The 19,557-nt window shown below is 44.9% G+C and overlaps 1 pseudogene; it reads right to left on the bottom strand.

The window, feature by feature from the left end:
- Nucleotides 1-361: 361 nt before the first annotated feature.
- Nucleotides 362-18,899, bottom strand: LOC123997345 (annotated as a pseudogene).
- Between the last annotated feature and the right edge of the window lie 658 nt (nucleotides 18,900-19,557).

Below are 19,557 nucleotides of genomic sequence, written 5' to 3'. Positions count from 1 at the left end.
TTTTCTGGGGGGTCCGGGGGCATGAACCCCCGGATGTTTTTAAATATTTTTTTTAAGACTGTTAAATCGTCACTTCTGGTGACTTTTTAAAAGGACATTCTACAAAATGTCTCTTTAAAATAATTATAACCTGTAGCCCAACTGATGCAGCATAGAGGATTTAAATAAGCTTAAGCATGGGTTTGCCAATCTCCATTTACCCCAAATTAAAATCCCCAAAGACTCTGAATGCATCAAATGCAAGAAATATACGTTGTAACTTGTCAATCTGATCTTAAAAGCGCATCTTGGCAGAAATATGGATATATGTTGTTATTGTTGTTGTTTGAGTGGTCGAAACGATTTAGAAGCCGCGGGCTCCTTCTCAGAAGAAGTCCTTGGAGGCGGCCTCTGCAAAGTTGGGTGCGGCCATGAGGATTGCAATGGTACAAATTATGTTGAACACACTGAACCCCACCAGACACAGACGGTCAATGACCACTGCTGCAAACTGCCACTTCTCCGCCACGCTCACCCTGCGGTCCTGCTCACGGAGACCTCGGCCAGGAACCGCACCTCCACCAGCAGGGCCTGGAGCTGGGCCTCTGCTTCCCCAGCCTGGAACACCCTGACCTGGGCATGGCAAGTACCCGCTTCGACTGCTCCAGCCCCATCCTCCACACAGCTGGAACCTGAGGATGAGGAGTCAGGGTCTGGAGATGTGGGGGGTTGTGGCAGGGGCTACCCAGCATTGTGGAGGAGGGTGGGTGGTGGTGGAGGATGCGGGTGTCAGAACCCTTCTTTCTTCTCCTCCTCCTCCTCTTCCTCCTCTCCAGGTGACAGCAGGGTCAGGTTCAGGAGGACTCTGGAAGCCCATGTATGGCAGATGTCCATTGGGCTGAGCATGGGGGATGGAGGGAAGATTGGGGTGTAGGTTGGGGTGTAGGTTAAGAAGGGGCTGGGGATATCGATTTCGGTTAAGGTGGATATTGAGGTTGGGGTTTGGGTTAAGGTTGGGATAGTACTGGAGGGTAGGGTTGCAAGGTGGGTGTGGTAGGGGCTGGCTGAGCTGGCTTAGACTGGCCTGCAGAGAGGTGAGGCTCTGGGGGAAGGTTAAGGGGCTGGAGTGGTGGTGGTGGGGGCAGAGGAGCAGGTCTTGGTCTGGGGGTTGGAGGGGCTGTGTTGGGGTGTGAGCTCACCCCAGTCTTCTGGACACTTCATTCTCAGAAACCAGGGAACCCACTGGAGTAGAACCAACTCAACCTGAGAGACACACACACAGTAAGTAAGAGGACCCAGGGACCTTCTGTGCCAGAACCAACTGAGAGAGGGAGAGGACACACACACACAGAGAACACAATGCATCTGGAAAGTATTCAGACCCCTTTGCTTTTTTACACATTTTGTTACATTACAGCCTTATTCTAAAATGGATTAAATAAACAGTTTTCCTCATCAATCTACACAAAATACCCCATAATGACAAAGCAAAAACAGGTATGTTTGAAAACAAATGTTTGAACATTTATGAAATATAAAAAACAGAAATACCTCATTTACATAAGTATTCAGACCCTTTGTTATGAGACTCGAAATTGAGCTCAGGTGCATCCTGTTTCCATTGATCATTCTTGAAATGTTTCTACAACTTGTTTGGAATCTACCTGTGGTAAATTCAATTGATTTGACATGATTTGGAAAGGCACACACCAGTCTATATAAGGTCAGAGCAAAAACCAAGCCATGAGATCGTAGGAATTGTCCTTAGAGCTCTGAGACAGGATTGTGTCAAACACCTGCCAAAAAGCACCCAAAGGACTCTCAGACCATGAGAAACAATATTATCTAGTCTGATGAAACCAAGATTGAACTCTTTGACCTGAATGCCAAGCCTCATGTCTGGAGGAAACCTGATACCATCCCTACATTGAAGCATGGTGGTGGCAGCACATGCTGTGGGGGTGTTTTTTTCAGAGGAAGGGACTGGGAGACTAGTCAGGATCGAGGGAAAGATGAACAGAGCAAAGTACAGAGATATCCTTAATGAAAACCTGCTCCAGAGCGCTCAGTACTTCAGACTGGGGCAAAGGTTCGCCTTGCAACAGGACAATGACCCTAACCACACAGCCAAGACAACACAGAGTGACTTTGGGAGAAGTCTCTGAATGTCCTTGAGTGGCCCAGCCAGAGCCCGGATTTGAACATCTCTGGAGACACCTGAAAATAGTTGTGCAGCGCTCCCCATCCAACCTGACAGAGCTTGAGAGGATCTGCAGAGAAGAATGTGAGAAACTCCCCAAATACAGGTGTGTCAAGATTGTAGCGTCATACCCAAGAAGACCCATAATTACTGATAACGGTGCTTCAACAAAGTACTGAGTAAAGGGTCTGAATACTTATGTAAATGTGATATTTCATTTTATATATATATATATATATATATATATATATATATATATATATATATATATATATATATATATATATATATACACATATATATATATATACACATATATATATATATACACATATATATATATATATATACATATATATATATATATATACACATATATATATATATATATATATATATATATATATATATATATATATATATATATATATATATATATATATATATATATATATATATATATAGATAATATATACATTTGCAAACATTTCTAAACACCTGTTTTTGCTTTGTCATTATGGTGTATTGTGTGTAGATTGATGGGGAAACGATTTAATCCATTTTAGAATAAGGCTGTAATGTAACAAAATGTGGAAGTAGAAAAGGGTCTGAATACATTCCGAATGCCCTGTAAAGTAAGTAGATAAGAGGAACCAGGTAATGTACTGCAGCAGAACAAACTGCACCTGATAGAAGAGGACAGGACACACACAAGGTGCAGACATTCACAGATATGAGATGAACACACACAGACAGTCACAGACACGTCATAATCAGTAGACAGACAGAGCCTCACCCATTGAGGCATGTCTCCACTGTTGGGGTTGTGGTGATGGTACTGAAGTACAACTACAGTCGCCACCACTGACATCCCTACGGTAACCATGGTACTCACAAAATACTGACCTAGGATGGAGACACAGTATTATAGTACACTTATACAGAGACACGCACCCACACACACAAACATTCACTGACCTATCAGTGGTATGCAGTCTGAGGTAGCTGGCATAATCTCAGCCACAAGCAACATGAAGAAAGTCTGAGAGAGAAGAATTGTAATGCCTGGAGAGATGGGGAAAGGGATATTATTACACTGGGAAATACAGCAATACTTGTGGGTAGTACAATTCTCCATCTCTCTGCCAACTCACCCCACCCATCCATCTCTCCCCATCTCTGTCCTTCCCCTCCACACTCTCCTTCTTTCTCCCTCTATCTCTGGCCCTCCCTTTTCTCCCTACATCTCTGTCCTTCCCTCCCCACCCCCTTCTCTCCTCTATCACTGTCCCTCACCTCTCTGTCCCCCTCCTCTCCCTCTATCTCTGTCCCTCCCCTACCCACACCCATTCTCTCCCTCCATCTCTGTCCCTCCCCTACTGATAGAGGAAAATATGGTTGAAATGACTAATTATGTATACATTTCAATCAGAAACTGACTAGTCCAAATGCTATAATATACTGTACATGTGAGTTTCTCTCTTGCTCCTTTCCCAATTGTATATAATATAGTCAGGAGTTAGTAACAATGAAGGTCTGTTCCTTAGTTCATTCAGTTGTACAAATCTCCAGGTGGTGGGAACGGGCCATCTCCAGATTGTCGGGAATGTTGATTTATGCTGACTGGCCTTGACTTCGTGCTGATAACGCGAGGGCTCAAGAGCTAGAGGGGCCCTCTGTTTGTGAAATGGAACGTTTGGAAAACGCTGACGTCATTTTCAGTTTATAACCTGTGGAAATATGTGTAAGCATTCAGTACTCTCTTGTAATAAACACTGTTACTTTTGGCTTTTAAGACTGGTCTCAATCTACTTCATGCATAATTAATGAACTTACAATTCATTAATGAATTAGAAATGAGTGCGAATTGGTTTGGCAATAAAACATAAAGGAATTTAGAATTCCTCTATCACCTACCCACACCCATTCTCTCCCCCATCTCTGTCCCTCCCTACCCACACCCCTTCTCTCCCTCCATTATCTCATCTCTAACACCTGATTTATTTTTAATCACTCTGAACTGTAATTTCTTTCTCTTCTATCTTTCCCTTACACCTCGTCATCTTCCCTTACACCTCATCATCTTCCCTATTTTCATCATATTTTACATGTTCCAGTGCCTCAGACCTCCCCTTTTCACCTCCAACATCTCTCCTGTCTCCATCACTTCTCCCTTTTATACTCCTCTTCTCCCTCCCCCTGTCCTACGCCTCTCCCTCTGCCTCTCCCTCTTCCTTCCTCCTCCTCCCCCCCTCTCCCCTCGCCTCCCCCTTGCCTCCTCCCCCTCTCCTCACCCAGACCGATCTTCTCCCCCGATTGGGCTGGCAGTAGAAACACCAACAGTGTCAAGGAGGAGATGAGAACACAGGGGACGAGGAGGTTGAGAGCGTAGAATAGAGTTCTCCGTCGTAGGGTCACAACAAAGGTCACGTCAGAGTAGGGCTCTGTACAGCACTCATAAAATATCTCATGACGATCACCTGGTACACCTACAAGAGGGCAGGAAACAGGGAGTGAGAGATTGGAAAGTAATATGGAGGTGAGAGAGATACAAGAGGGTCGGGGGCAGACAGAGCTCTCTCACCCAGCAGTTCCCACTCTCCATTGGACATGTATCCTGATAGGTCAGCCTCCTGCATCTGGAGGTCCAGCAGCCAGCCGTCAAACGTCCACGAGCCAAACTTCAGCTCACAGTGCTGGACGTCAAAGGGAAACCAACGCACGTCCACTTCACACGCACTGCTGAAAATACCTGGGACAGGAAGTGTTAGGAATGTTATGAATAATGACTAAACAATGTGTAAATTGAAATAGAACTATAACTAATTAAACTCTACCTTGTTTTACAATATCTGATGAATAATGTTAGTTCCTAAGAAAGAGGTTATGTAGCATGGACAAGGGGGTAATGGAAATGATAACCATTGTGGAAGAAGGAATGGATGTGTGTCTAAAGTAAGAGAATCCTTAATATGGCTGCATCCCTTGTTCTCAATTTCCACCTGAAGACATACCTAATCTGACTGCCTGTAGCTCAGCCCCAGAGGCAAGGATATGCATATTCTTGGTATCATTTGGATGGAAACATTCTGAAGTTTGTGGAAATGTTAATTGAATGTAGGAGAATATAACACAGGTGGAAGAAAAGAGAAAGAAAGAGCATACGTTTTCTGTTTTTTATTGTTGTAGCATCGTCTTTCACATGTACTAGAAAAGCCACACAGTCAGATAGGATGCTGGAGATGATGGATAACACAAGAGGGCAACTGTAGGTGTGCAAAGTTTCAGACTGATAACTTCAGGAATGGGTGAGCTACCTGACATTTAGTATGAAGTCACCCAGGTGTCCCACACAAGTTGCCAAATGTACCCAAGTGGCCGAATTGGTGAAATGACCTACAACTATATACAACAGTGCAAATAACTATATACAACATATCAAAAAGCAATTCTAACACACACAAAAAAAATATTAAAATGTTTTTTAAAATATTTTAAAAATACAGGGGTAGACCGTTTGGAAGTCCTCTACACAATATTTTGCTGCCTGTGCCATGTCCCAATAGCAGTCTCTTTCTGATGTAAAGCAGAAGCAAACTGAAAAAGTGGTGTAGGTGATGGGGGACTTCATGCGACACAGAACACAACGACGCCTCCATGCTGTGCCCTTTTGGCCCTGAGGCACAGTCATGCCTGCAGTAATGAACTGTGGCATATGAACACCACTGGAGGCAGGAGTAGAGGGGGCAGAGGTAGAGCGGGGAGCTTGGCACCGGGGGCTCCCAGTCGGAGTCGCTATCACTGTGAAAGAAAACATTACAAAAATATTTGTGTTGTATTAGCCTTTTATCATCACATAAAATAAACAGATATGTATTGTATAGAGCAGAGGGAACAGCCACTAAGGTGAAGTGCTGTTCCAATCAACTTCGGCCATTGTTGTGGGCCTGCCCTCCCCCCAACAGCACCCAATGGCTATTTCATATGGAAATGGAGAGGAGTATCAGGCGCAGTGGCCATGTGTGTGTATACACATACATACATACATACATACATACATACATACATACATACATACATACACTATAGCCAATGTGTACTTCACACATTTCATCACACATTTCATTGCAAATTGCAAATATATATATATATATATATATATATATATATATATATATATTTGAAAAAACAATATACAGTGGGGCAAAAAAGTATTTAGTCAGCCACCAATTGTGCAAGTTCTCCCACTTAAAAAGATGAGAGAGGCCTGTAATATTCATCATAGGTACAATTCAACTATGACAGACAAAATGAGAAATTTGCACATTTATTTGCAAATTATGGTGGAAAATAAGTATTTGGTCACCTACAAACAAGCAAGATTTCTGGCTCTCACAGACCTGTAACTTCTTCTTTAAGAGGCTCCTCTGTCCTCCACTCGATACCTGTATTAATGGCACCTGTTTGAACTTGTTATCTGTATAAAAGACACCTGTCCACAACCTCAAACAGTCACACTCCAAACTCCACTATGGCCAAGATCAAAGAGCTGTCAAAGGACACCAGAAACAAAATTGTAGACCTGCACCAGGCTGGGAAGACTGAATCTGCAATAGGTAAGCAGCTTGGTTTGAAGAAATCAACTGTGGGAGCAATTATTAGGAAATGGAAGACATACAAGACCACTGATAATCTCCCTCGATCTGGGGCTCCACGCAAGATCTCACCCCGTGGGGTCAAAATGATCACAAGAACGGTGGGCAAAACTCCCAGAACCACCTAGTGAATGACCTGCAGAGAGCTGGGACCAAAGTAACAAAGCCTACCATCAGCAACACACTACGCCACCAGGGACTCAAATCCTGCAATGCCAGACGTGTCCCCCCTGCTTAAGCCAGTACATGTCCAGGCCCGTCTGAAGTTTGCTAGAGAACATTTGGATGATCCAGAAAAGATTGGGAGAATGTCATATGGTCAGATGAAACCAAAATATAACTTTTTGGAAAAAACTCAACTTGTCGTGTTTGGAGGACAAAGAATGCTGAGTTGCATCCAAAGAACACCATACCTACTGTGAAGCATGGGGGTGGAAACATCATGCTTTGGGACTGTTTTTCTGCAAAGGGACCAGGACGACTGATCGGTGTAAAGGAAAGAATGAATGGGGCCATGTATCGTGAGATTTTGAGTGAAAACCTCCTTCCATCAGCAAGGGCATTGAAGATGAAACGTGGCTGGGTCTTTCAGCATGACAATGATCCCAAACACACCGCCCGGGCAACGAAGGAGTGGCTTCGTAAGAAGCATTTCAAGGTCCTGGAGTGGCCTAGCCAGTCTCCAGATCTCAACCCCATAGAAAATCTTTGGAGGGAGTTGTAAGTCCGTGTTGCCCGGCAACAGCCCCAAAACATCACTGGTCTAGAGGAGATCTGCATGGAGGAATGGGCCAAAATACCAGCAACAGTGTGTGAAAACCTTGTGAAGACTTACAGAAAACGTTTGACCTCTGACATTGCCAACAAAAAGGGTATATAACAAAGTATTGAGATAAACGTTTGTTATTGACCAAATACTTATTTTCCACCATCATTTGCAAATATATATATTTTTCTCATTTTGTCTGTCATAGTTGAAGTGTACCTATGATGAAAATTACAGGCCTCTCTCATCTTTTTAAGTGAACTTGCACAATTGGTGGCTGACTAAATACTTTTTTGCCCCACTGTATATACATATTTATATTTCATAAAACGGCATTAGCACCTACCCGTCCAGAAGTATGTCCTGTCCTTTCAGAAACAGCTCTTCAATGTCTGAATCATAACACTCGTCCTCCCCTCCCGCTCCGTGGCTCGACGACTCATTGCGAGCTCACAGAACAGGGCTCCGGGCAGCCGAGCGGAAATGGAGGAAAACTCGCCTCCCTGCGGACCTGGCATCCTTTCGCTCCCTCCTCTCTACATTTTCCTCTTCTGTCTCTGCTGCTAAAGCCACTTTCTACCACTCTAAATTCCAAGCTTCTGCCTCTAACCCTAGGAAGCTCTTTGCCACCTTCTCCTCCCTCCTGAATCCTCCTCCCCCTCCCCCGCTCCTCCCTCTCTGCAGATTACTTTGTCAACCATTTTGAAAAGAAGGTCGACGACATCCGATCCTCGTTTTCTAAGTCAAACGACACCGCTGGTTCTGCTCACACTGCCCTACCCTGTGCTCTGACCTCTTTCTCCCCTCTCTCTCCAGATGGAATCTCGCGTCTTGTGACGGCCAGCCGCCCAACAACCTGCCCGCTTGACCCTATCCCCTCCTCTCTTCTCCAGACCATTTCCGGAGACCTTCTCCCTTACCTCACCTCGCTCATCAACTCATCCCTGACCGCTGGCTACGTCCCTTCCATCTTCAAGAGAGCGAGATTTGTACCCCTTCTGAAAAAACCTACATTCAATCCCTCCGATGTCAACAACTACAGACCAGTATCCCTCCTTTCTTTTCTCTCCAAAACTCTTGAACGTGCCGTCCTTGGCCAGCTCTCCCGCTATCTCTCAGAATGACCTTGATCCAAATCAGTCAGGTTTCAAGACTAGTCATTCAACTGAGACTGCTCTTCTCTGTATCACGGAGGCGCTCCGCACCGCTAAAGCTAACTCTCTCTCCTCTGCTCTCATCCTTCTAGAACTATCGGCTGCCTTCGATACTGTGAACCATCAGATCCTCCTCTCCACCCTCTCCGAGTTGTTCATCTCCGGCGCGGCCCACGCTTGGATTGCGTCCTACCTGACAGGTCGCTCCTACCAGGTGGCGTGGCGAGAATCTGTCTCCTCACCACGCGCTCTCACCACTGGTGTCCCCAGGGCTCTGTTCTAGGCCCTCTCCTATTCTCGCTATACACCAAGTCACTTGGCTCTGTCATAACCTCACATGGTCTCTCCTATCATTGCTATGCAGACGACACACAATTAATCTTCTCCTTTCCCCCTTCTGATGACCAGGTGGCGAATCGCATCTCTGCATGTCTGGCAGACATATCAGTGTGGATGACGGATCACCACCTCAAGCTGAACCTCGGCAAGACGGAGCTGCTCTTCCTCCCGGGGAAGGACTGCCCGTTCCATGATCTCGCCATCACGGTTGACAACTCCATTGTGTCCTCCTCCCAGAGCGCTAAGAACCTTGGCGTGATCCTGGACAACACCCTGTCGTTCTCAACTAACATCAAGGCGGTGGCCCGTTCCTGTAGGTTCATGCTCTACAACATCCGCAGAGTACGACCCTACCTCACACAGGAAGTGGTGCAGGTCCTAATCCAGGCACTTGTCATCTCCCGTCTGGATTACTGCAACTCGCTGTTGGCTGGGCTCCCTGCCTGTGCCATTAAACCCCTACAACTCATCCAGAACCCCGCTGCCCGTCTTGTGTTCAACCTTCCAAAGTTCTCTCACGTCACCCCGTTCCTCCGCTCTCTCCACTGGCTTCCAGTTGAAGCTCGCATCCGCTACAAGACCATGGTGCTTGCCTACGGAGCTGTGAGGGGAACGGCACCTCAGTACCTCCAGGCTCTGATCAGGCCCTACACCCAAACAAGGGCACTGCATTCATCCACCTCTGGCCTGCTCGCCTCCCTACCACTGAGGAAGTACAGTTCCCGCTTAGCCCAGTCTAAACTGTTCGCTGCTCTGGCCCCCCAATGGTGGAACAAACTCCCTCACGGCGCTAGGACAGCGGAGTCAATCACCACCTTCCGGAGACACCTGAAACCCCACCTCTTTAAGGAATACCTAGGATAGGATAAATAATCCTTCTCACCCCCCTTTAAGATTTAGATGCACTATTGTAATGTGACTGTTCCACTGGATGTCATAAGGTGAATGCACCAATTTGTAAGTCGCTCTGGATAAGAGCGTCTGCTAAATGACTTAAATGTAAATGATGTAAATGTAAATCAAACAAAAAATCTGTCTCACTTTCCAGATCAATCTCATCTATAATCTGGTGCAAATCTGTATACTTAGACTAGGATTTCGCTTTTCCTGATTTATTCGCCATGATGTCTTCAATGAAATCGTTGAAAAAACACTTTCCAAAATACTACTTTCCAAAATACTGCTGTGCATAACAAGCGTGACTGCACCTACTCTGATGGTCAAAGCGAGAATGAAGTTTGTTTACAAACAAGGGATGGTGGGCCAACCCATAACCATCACATACTGGCGTTTAACTCAGCTCATTGGCTATCTACCCAGTTAGATTTCAAGAACATCAGTGATCATTGGGCAGAAATACAGTCAATCAACGAAGCTTCGCTGATATTATTGGTGCGCAATGAAGTCATTGCTTGTTGTCTTCAAATCAGTTCACTTCAGTCAATACTCCCCGCAAAAAAAACAATCAAGTTTGGCTGTGTTGCAAACATCCAGAAGTTTGCACCGAAACCAACTATGACTAGATAAACGATTGTTTACTGTGTGTAATTACGTCGAATGCTCCATAAAAGTTGATAGAGATGGAATTCACGACACAAACGGTTTACAAAATGTTTCATTTTAGGCTATAAAAATGGATTTTATCAAAGAAAACGGCACTTAATTTGACCACTGGGACCCTCAGGAAGAGATATAAGAGCAAGATATCAGAATGTAAGTCATAATTTTACATTCAGATGTGAATGTGTCAAAACTGTCATGGTGGAAAATGTTTTTGTTGTTGATCGCTCTTCTCAAACAAAAGCATGGGATTTGTTCTCTGTAATAGCTATTTTAAATCGGAAAACGTAGTTTGATAACCAAGATTATAATCTTTTGAAGGATGTAAAACACTTGCATTTTCAAGAATGTTAAATGATCTACCTTGGTTTAGATATAAGCATCATAAAACATCTAACACAATATATTTGTTTGACTTGGTGAAAATACCTTTTTTGGACCTAACTTGCTTACCACTTTTTCGATGTAGTTTCTTCATTCACAGACTCCTTGAAATGACCTCTTCCTAAATATTTGATCAAATGATAAATGTTGCGTATGATTTATTAGAAACCAGTGTGGCTCAACGTACTCCTTGTCTCAACTTACCCCACTCTCCCCTATATCTATGTTAAACTGAATGAGAGAGGGGAAGGTCAGGGAAGAATAAAAAGAGAGAAAGGTTGATCTATAGACTTACCTGGAGGGAGGTACTCACAGAATCCACTAGAGTTGACCAGCACATAGCTCTTAAAGGTGGCATCAAATTTATCATGAGCACTGAGAAGGACAAAAAAGAAAGATCAGCAAGGTGTGTGTGTGTGTGTGTGTGTGTGTGTGTGTGTGTGTGTGTGTGTGTGTGTGTGTGTGTGTGTGTGTGTGTGTGTGTGTGTGTGTGTGTGTGTGTGTGTGTGTGTGTGTGTGTGTGTGTGTGTGTGTGTGTGTGTGTGTGTGTGTGTGTGTGTGTGTGTGTGTGTGTACTTTAACTTAACCAGTTGCTTAATCAGCATTATTCTCTGGGTTGAGTGAACTTCAAAATAGCATTTAAGTTGATTTAAATTCAAATATCAAGGCAACCAGCTGTTTTCTGTTTTCTCAACACAAGATTCTAGATTCTGCTCAAAGCCATGCCCATCATTAACATATTTCCCAGCGTGCTTTATTACAGGATGATTTTTTTTGTTTTAATACCTGTGTTTTTGCATACACATTGTTTGGCTGATTAAGCTTATGCTACACAAAGACAAAAGGCATTTTTCTAAACTAATCCAATCTATTAGTCTGGATATCTTCACTCTGGCTAGATTCTAATAGGAATTACATAATTTTGCAAGCCAGCAATTATGTGACTTGCAGGCTTGATGTGGCCTGTAAACCAGGAGTTTCAGATCACTGTGTTAGGGTATAACTAGTGATGAGTATTTTTCGGGAAGCCAGATCTTTGGTGCCGTTCACCTAAATGAGCCGTTCATTTGGCTCCCAAACGGCTCTTTATTTAGTAGTGCATAAAAAAAGTGTGAGAAACATAAAAAATAGCATATTTCTAATATAAAGCCTAAAATGTTCCCTACCATTATGCAGATAGTGAAATGTGAGTTCAAATACATTTTAAATGACAAAATTAGATTGCTTGGCTCTCTCCTCACTACCTACTGTTCCTGCAGCGAGGAATGAATAGCTTCAGAGAATGGTTGTCTGGAGCTCCTAAAGCAGTAGTAGCAGTGAGTCAAATGAACGCCTCATTCACAGATACAATATGGTTCCAGACGTTCATCAAAAAGATCTGTTCAAAAAGAGCTGTTCATTTGCGAACAACTCATCACTAATATGTAACCTATTATAATGTAGCTCATAAAGCATTCACAACCTTTCACGTTGTCTAATGATTGGAGACAGCTGCAGGAATGCGTAATAGGGTTTTTATTCTCTCCACCCAAACATAAGAGCGAGGTAGAAACTTCTAAATAATACACGGGATGAGACCCGTAAAACAAGTACACAATAACACGTATCATGGAAGCCGAAACAATAGCACAGGTACTCACAGGACTAAGGGACATGGTAACAATAACCGACAAGGACAATGGGGAACAGAGGGCACATATATAACATACTAATCAGGGGGAATGGGAACCAGGGGTGCGTAATGAGACAAGACAGTCTGTGGTTGGTGGTAATGAATCCAGTGACGCCTAGAAGGCCGGTGACATAGACCTCCGGAGCTGGTGAATGGAATGAGCAGTAGTACCTCCGGAGCTGGTAAATGGAATGAGCAGTAGTACCTCCGGAGCTGGTGAATGGAATGAGCAGTAGTACCTCCGGAGCTGGTGAATGGAATGAGCAGTAGTACCTCCGGAATGAGCAGTAGTACCTCCGGAGCTGGTGAATGGAATGAGCAGTAGTACCTCCGGAGCTGATGAATGGAATGAGCAGTAGTACCTCCGGAGCTGGTGAATGGAATGAGCAGTAGTACCTCCGGAGCTGGTGAATGGAATGAGCAGTAGTACCTCCGGAGCTGGTGAATGGAATGAGCAGTAGTACCTCCGGAGCTGGTGAATGGAATGAGCAGTAGTACCTCCGGAGCTGGTGAATGGAATGAGCAATAGTACCTCCGGAGCTGGTGAATGGAATGAGCAGTAGTACCTCTGGAGCTGGTGAATGGAATGAGCAGTAGTACCTCCGGAATGAGCAGTAGTACCTCCGGAGCTGGTGAATGGAATGAGGAATGAGCAGTAGTACCTCCGGAGCTGGTGAATGGAATGAGCAGTAGTACCTCCGGAATGAGCAGTAGTACCTCCGGAGCTGGTGAATGGAATGAGCAGTAGTACCTCCGGAGCTGGTGAATGGAATGAGCAGTAGTACCTCCGGAGCTGGTGAATGGAATGAGCAGTAGTACCTCCGGAATGAGCAGTAGTACCTCCGGAGCTGGTGAATGGAATGAGGAATGAGCAGTAGTACCTCCGGAGCTGGTGAATGGAATGAACAGTAGTACCTCCGGAATGAGCAGTAGTACCGGGGGATCCGTGACACAACCCCTAGACTTGATCCACATTTTGTTGTGTTACAGCCTGAATTTAAAATGGATTACTTTGAGATTTTGTGTCACTGGACAACACGAAGTACCCCATAATGTGAAAGTTGAATTTCGTTTTTTAGAAATGTTTTGAAATTAATTAAAAATGAAAAGCTGCATGTCTTGAGTCAATAATTATTCAACTTTTTTTTAAATATATATTGCTTGCTCTGTGTGCAATATTAGTGTTTAACATGGTTCTTTACCTCATCTCTGTACCCCACACATACAATTATCTGTAAGGTCCCTCAGTCGAGAAGTGAATTTCAAACAGATTCAATCACAAAGACCAGGGATATTTTCCAATTCCTCGCAAAGAAGGGCACCTATTGGTTGAGACGTTAAAAAAATTCAGACATTGAATACCCCTTGGAGCATGGTGTTATTAATTCCATTTTGGATGGTGTATCAATGCACCCAGTCACTACAAAGATACAGGTGTCCTTCCAAACTCAGTATATAGTACAACGCACGTGTGTTAAGCTCTTGCTATCTATCCTATACAGTTGAGCAAACTATAAATCCTATTGCAGCTGGTTGCCTTGATATTTTAATTTTAATAAACAAATACATTTTTAGAAAGAGAGAGAGAGAAAGAGAAAGAGAGAGACCCACACCTGTTGTACAGTAGTATATCAGGTATCCAGACCTGGTCAGTAGTGAAGCGAAGGGTTTTCACTCCAGGGTACTCTGACTGGTTCCACTGAAGGTAGTGGTCAAACCATTGCTATACAAATCCAGTCAATAAATTATTAAGGTTACAGGGGCTGTGTTTACACAGGCAGACCAATTCTGATATCTTGCCACTAATTGATATTTTGACCAATCACATCAGATCTTTTCACATCAGATCTTTTTCAGAGCAAAATACCAATTAGTGAAAGAAATTACAGAATTGGGCTGCCTGTCTAAACGCAGCCAGGGAGCCACACCACACACACACACACACAAGCGGGCATGGACACACATGCAGGGTCATCCTCACCATCTGAAGCCAGGCATTAGTGGTGAGGATCTGGTTTTCTCATCCTGGAATAAGATGAAGACAGTTCAGTTAGTGTGTGTGTGTGTGTGTGTGTGTGTGTGTGTGTGTGTGTGTGTGTGTGTGTGTGTGTGTGTGTGTGTGTGTGTGTGTGTGTGTGTGTGTGTGTGTGTGTGTGTGTGTGTGTGTGTGTGTGTGTGTGTGTGTGTGTGTGTGTGTGTGTGTGTGTGTGTGTGTGTTTATATGAATGTATAAGAGAACATGGTAGCGTACCACATTCATGACTTGTAAGAGAGTGTAGGAGAATCGGACAGTGAGTGGTAGAGAGTCGTTGGCAACAGGTCTCTCCATACGGTTATAGTCCCTCAGTAGCTCCCTCAATAGATTACGCTGGTGGGGACCCTGCTCAGATACTGAGAGAGGGGGAGGGAGAGAGGGGGGGATAAGGAGTAGAAAGGAGGGAAAAGGATGAGGAGGAGGGAGGGGAGAGAGAGAGGGGGAAGATAAGGGGTAGAAAGGAGGGAAAAGGATGAGGATGGGGGATAAGGAGTAGAAAGGAGAAAAAAGGATGAGGAGGAGGGGTAGAGAGAGAGGGGGATAAGGAGTAGAAAGGAGGGAAAAGGATGAGGAGGAGGGGGTGAGGGGGATAAGGAGTAGAAAGGAGGAAAAGGATGAGGAGGAGGGAGGGGAGAGAGGGGGATAAGGAGTAGAAAGGAGGGAAAAGGATGAGGAGGGAGGGAGAGAGAGAGGGGGATAAGGAGTAGAAAGGAGGGAAAAGGATGAGGAGGAGGGAGGGAGAGAGAGAGAGGGGGAATAAGGAGTAGAAAGGAGGGAAAAGGATGAGGAGGGAGGGGAGAGAGGGCAATGGGGGGGTTGGAAGACAGTGGAACAGAGGAGAGAAAACTGACAGTTACAAAGAGACAGCTACATTCCAGAAGACAGAAGGAAAATGAGAGAGAAATAAATAGAAAAGGAGGAGAGTGGGAGATGTGAATGCACTGATAGATGAAGAATATGTAAAACAGGGGGAAGAGAGAAGCTGTAGGAAAAGAAAAGATGAATACAGAAGTGAGTGATGAAGATGAAAACATGATGAGAACAAATGCAGCAAAAAAGAAGAGCATCTGAATGGAACAATTTCAAATGGTTTTGAACGAAGCTGTTTTGAAAACGAGTACAGTGATTTATAGATGACTGGAAGAGGCAGGGAGCGGGACATGAAGAGAGGGTGAAAGAGGAGAATCAAGAGGAGAGAGTGACGAGAGGGAGAAAGATGAGGCGAGAGAAGAAGAATGAGGAGAATCAAGAAGAGAGAGAGAGAGTGACGAGAGGGAGAAAGTATCAAGACAGGCCAGTTAATTGTTAAGTGACTCGATCAGTAACAGACAAGAGTCTTTTCTGTGGCCGTTAAAACGTATGCTCGAGTCCTTCAAATAGAGACACATTAAACACTAACACACTCCACACAGACAGGAGGACAGACAGACAGACAGACATACAGACATACAGACAGACAGACAGACAGACAGACAGACAGACAGACAGACAGACAGACAGACAGACAGACAGACAGACAGACAGACAGACAGACAGACAGACAGACAGACAGACAGACAGACAGACAGACAGACAGACAGACAGACAGACAGACAGACAGACAGACAGACCAGGAACCTCACTTCTAGCAGCTCCATCGTGGACTGACTTCACTCACTCCTGTTTCACAACTGTATCAGACTTAATGTATCTGTGCAGTTGATTCAATTCTGTAGCAATGTCTAACAAGGTTATTGTAGGCCCACATACAGTACAGTATACAGTGCATTCGGGAAGTATTCAGACCCCTTGACTTTTTCCATATTTTGTTATGTTACAGCCTTATTCTAAAATGTATTAAAATCTTTTACCCCCTCATCAATCTATACACAACTCCCAATAATGACAAAGCAAAAACATTTACATAAGCTTTCAGACCCATTACTCAGCACTTAGTTGGAGCACCTTTGGCAGCGATTACAGCCTCTATTCTTCTTGGGTATGATGGTACAAGTTTGGCACACCTCTATTTGAGGAGTTTCTGCAGAGCCTCTCAAGCTCTGTCAGGTTGGATGGGGAGTGTCGCAGCAGAGATATTTTCAGGTCTCTCCAGAGATGTTCGATCGGGCTCAAATCCGGGCTCTGGCTGGGCCACTCAAGGACCTTCAGAGACTTGTCCTGTAGCCACTCCTGCATTGTCTTGGCTCTGTGCTGCAATCTGAGGTCCTGAGCACTCTGGAGTAGGTTTTCATCAAGGATATCTCTGTACTTTGCTCTGTTCATCTTTCCCTCCATTCTGACTAGTCTCTCAGTCCCTGACGCTGAAAAACATCCCCACAGCATGATCCTGCCACCACCATGCTTCACCATAGGGATGGTGCCAGGTTTCCTCCAGACATGACGCTTGGCATTCAGGCCAAACAATTCAATCTTGGTTTCATCAGACCAGAGAATCTTGTTTCTCATGGTCTGAGAGTCCTTTAGGTGCCTTTTGGAAAACTCCAAGTGGGCTGTCATGTGCCTTTTACTGAGGAGTGGCTTCAGTCTGGCCACTCTACTGTAAAGGAATGATTGGTGGAGTACTGCAGAGATGGTTGTCCTTCTGGAAAGTTCTCCCATCTCCACATAGGGACTTTGGAGCTTTGTCAGATTGACCATCGGATTCTTGGTCACCTCCTGACTAAGGCCCTTCTCCCCCAAATGCTCAGTTTGGCCAAGTGGGCCAAGTGGCCAACTCTAGGAAGAGTCTTGGTGATTCCAAACTTCTTCCATTTAAGAATGATGGAGGCCACTGTGCTCTTGGGGACCTTCAATGCTGCAGAAATGTTTTGGTACCCTTACCCAGATCTGTGCCTCAACACAATCCTGTCTCAGAGCTCTATGGACAATAACTTTGACCTCATGGCTTGGTTTTTGCTCTGACATGCACTGTCAACTGTGGGACCATATATAGCCAGGTGTGTGCCTTTACAAATCAGGTCCAACTAATTGCATTTACCACAGGTGGATTCCAATCAAGTTGTTGAAACATCTCAAGGATGGAAACGGGATCAATGGAAACAGGATGCACCTGAGCTCACCTGAGTCTCATAGCAAAGGGTCTGAATAGTTATGGAAATATTTTATACATTTGAAAAACTGTTTTTGCTTTGTCATTATGGAGTATTGTGTGCAGATTGTTGAGGATTTTTATTTATTTCATCCATTTTCTAATAAGCCTGTAACGTAACAAAATGTGGAAATAGCCAAGGGGTCTGAATACTTTCGGAAGGCACTGTATGTTCTTAACTTCTCAAAAAGACTATTAGCTTTTGATGTGCTCCCCATCATGAGCTTTACATGGGGCATGGAGATGCCCATATCAATATACAGTTAGTCATCTAAGATACTGCTGCTGGTGCAGAGAGGAACACATCAACCAACGATGGATTAAAACAGACATGAGTGTTGGATTTTACAACTGTGATAAACAACATTCTAACCTGCAAGCTCTGTGATCATTCCTCTCCCTTGTCTCTCTTTATTCCTGCTCCTCTTCTCTCCTCCCTCTCTGTTCATTTCCCTCTCCTCTCTTCTCTCTCTGCTATACAGCTGGAACTGTACGGTTGAGTTATCTCATATATCAATGGCCGTGCACCCAGACATACAAACTGTGTGTCCCTGTTTATAGAAAGTTGTGTAAATTCACTGTCACTGCCGTGACACTATGCATCTCTCTCTCTCACACACATACATGCAGCAAACACACACACACACACACACACACACACACACACACACACACACACACACACACACACACACACACACACACACACACACACACACACACACACACACACACACACACACACACACACACACACACACACACACACACACACACACACACACACACTGTACATTCACGGACAGACACAGACACACAAACACACACAACAAATACATACACACACATACAGAGAGAGAGAGGGAATGAAAGTCACTCACCGTGGAGCAGAGCTGAGAGTCCAAACAGACAGATAGCCACAAACTGCCTCATGTTGCACCACTGAAAATAGAGAGCAGAGAAAAAGACAGGGAACAACAGAGAGAGAGAGAGAGAGAGAGAGGCAGGGTAGAGTGGAATACAGAGGGAGGGAGGACAAGTCAGGAGCAGGTCGGGCAGCAACAGACAGAGGGAAGAGAGAGAGAGAGGCAGGGTAGAGTGGAATACAGAGGGAGGGAGGACAAGTCAGGAGCAGGTCGGGCAGCAACAGACAGAGGGAAGAGAGAGAGAGAGAGGCAGGGTAGAGTGGAATACAGAGGGAGGGAGGACAAGTCAGGAGTAGGTCGGGCAGCAACAGACAGAGGGAAGAGAGAGAGAGAGAGAGAGAGAGAGTCAGGGTAGAGTGGAATACAGAGGGAGGGAGGACAAGTCAGGAGCAGGTCGGGCAGCAACAGACAGAGGGAAGAAGAGAGAGAGAGAGAGAGACAGGGTAGAGTGGAATACAGAGGGAGGGAGGACAAGTCAGGAGCAGGTCGGGCAGCAACAGACAGAGGGAAGAGAGAGAGAGAGAGAGAGAGAGAGAGAGGCAGGGTAGAGTGGAATAGAGAGGGAGGGAGGACAAGTCAGGAGCAGGTCGGGCAGCAACAGACAGAGGGAGGGGGAGAGGGGTGAGAGGGGGGAGAGAGAGAGAAACAAGGAGAGTGGGGCAGGGAGGGAGGTTGGGGTGGTAGAGAGGAAGAGAAGCTGGCAGCAACAGACAGAGGGGGGGATGAGGAGGAGGAGGGGGAGAGGGGGAGAGAGAGAGAAACAAGGAGAGTGGGGCAGGGAGGGAGGTTGGGGTGGTAG

This window comes from Oncorhynchus gorbuscha, linkage group LG15 (genome assembly GCF_021184085.1).
Source record: "Oncorhynchus gorbuscha isolate QuinsamMale2020 ecotype Even-year linkage group LG15, OgorEven_v1.0, whole genome shotgun sequence".
Taxonomy (NCBI): domain Eukaryota; kingdom Metazoa; phylum Chordata; class Actinopteri; order Salmoniformes; family Salmonidae; genus Oncorhynchus; species Oncorhynchus gorbuscha.
Note: the sequence above shows the minus strand (reverse complement) of the source record. Positions and strands in the feature narration are given on the sequence as shown.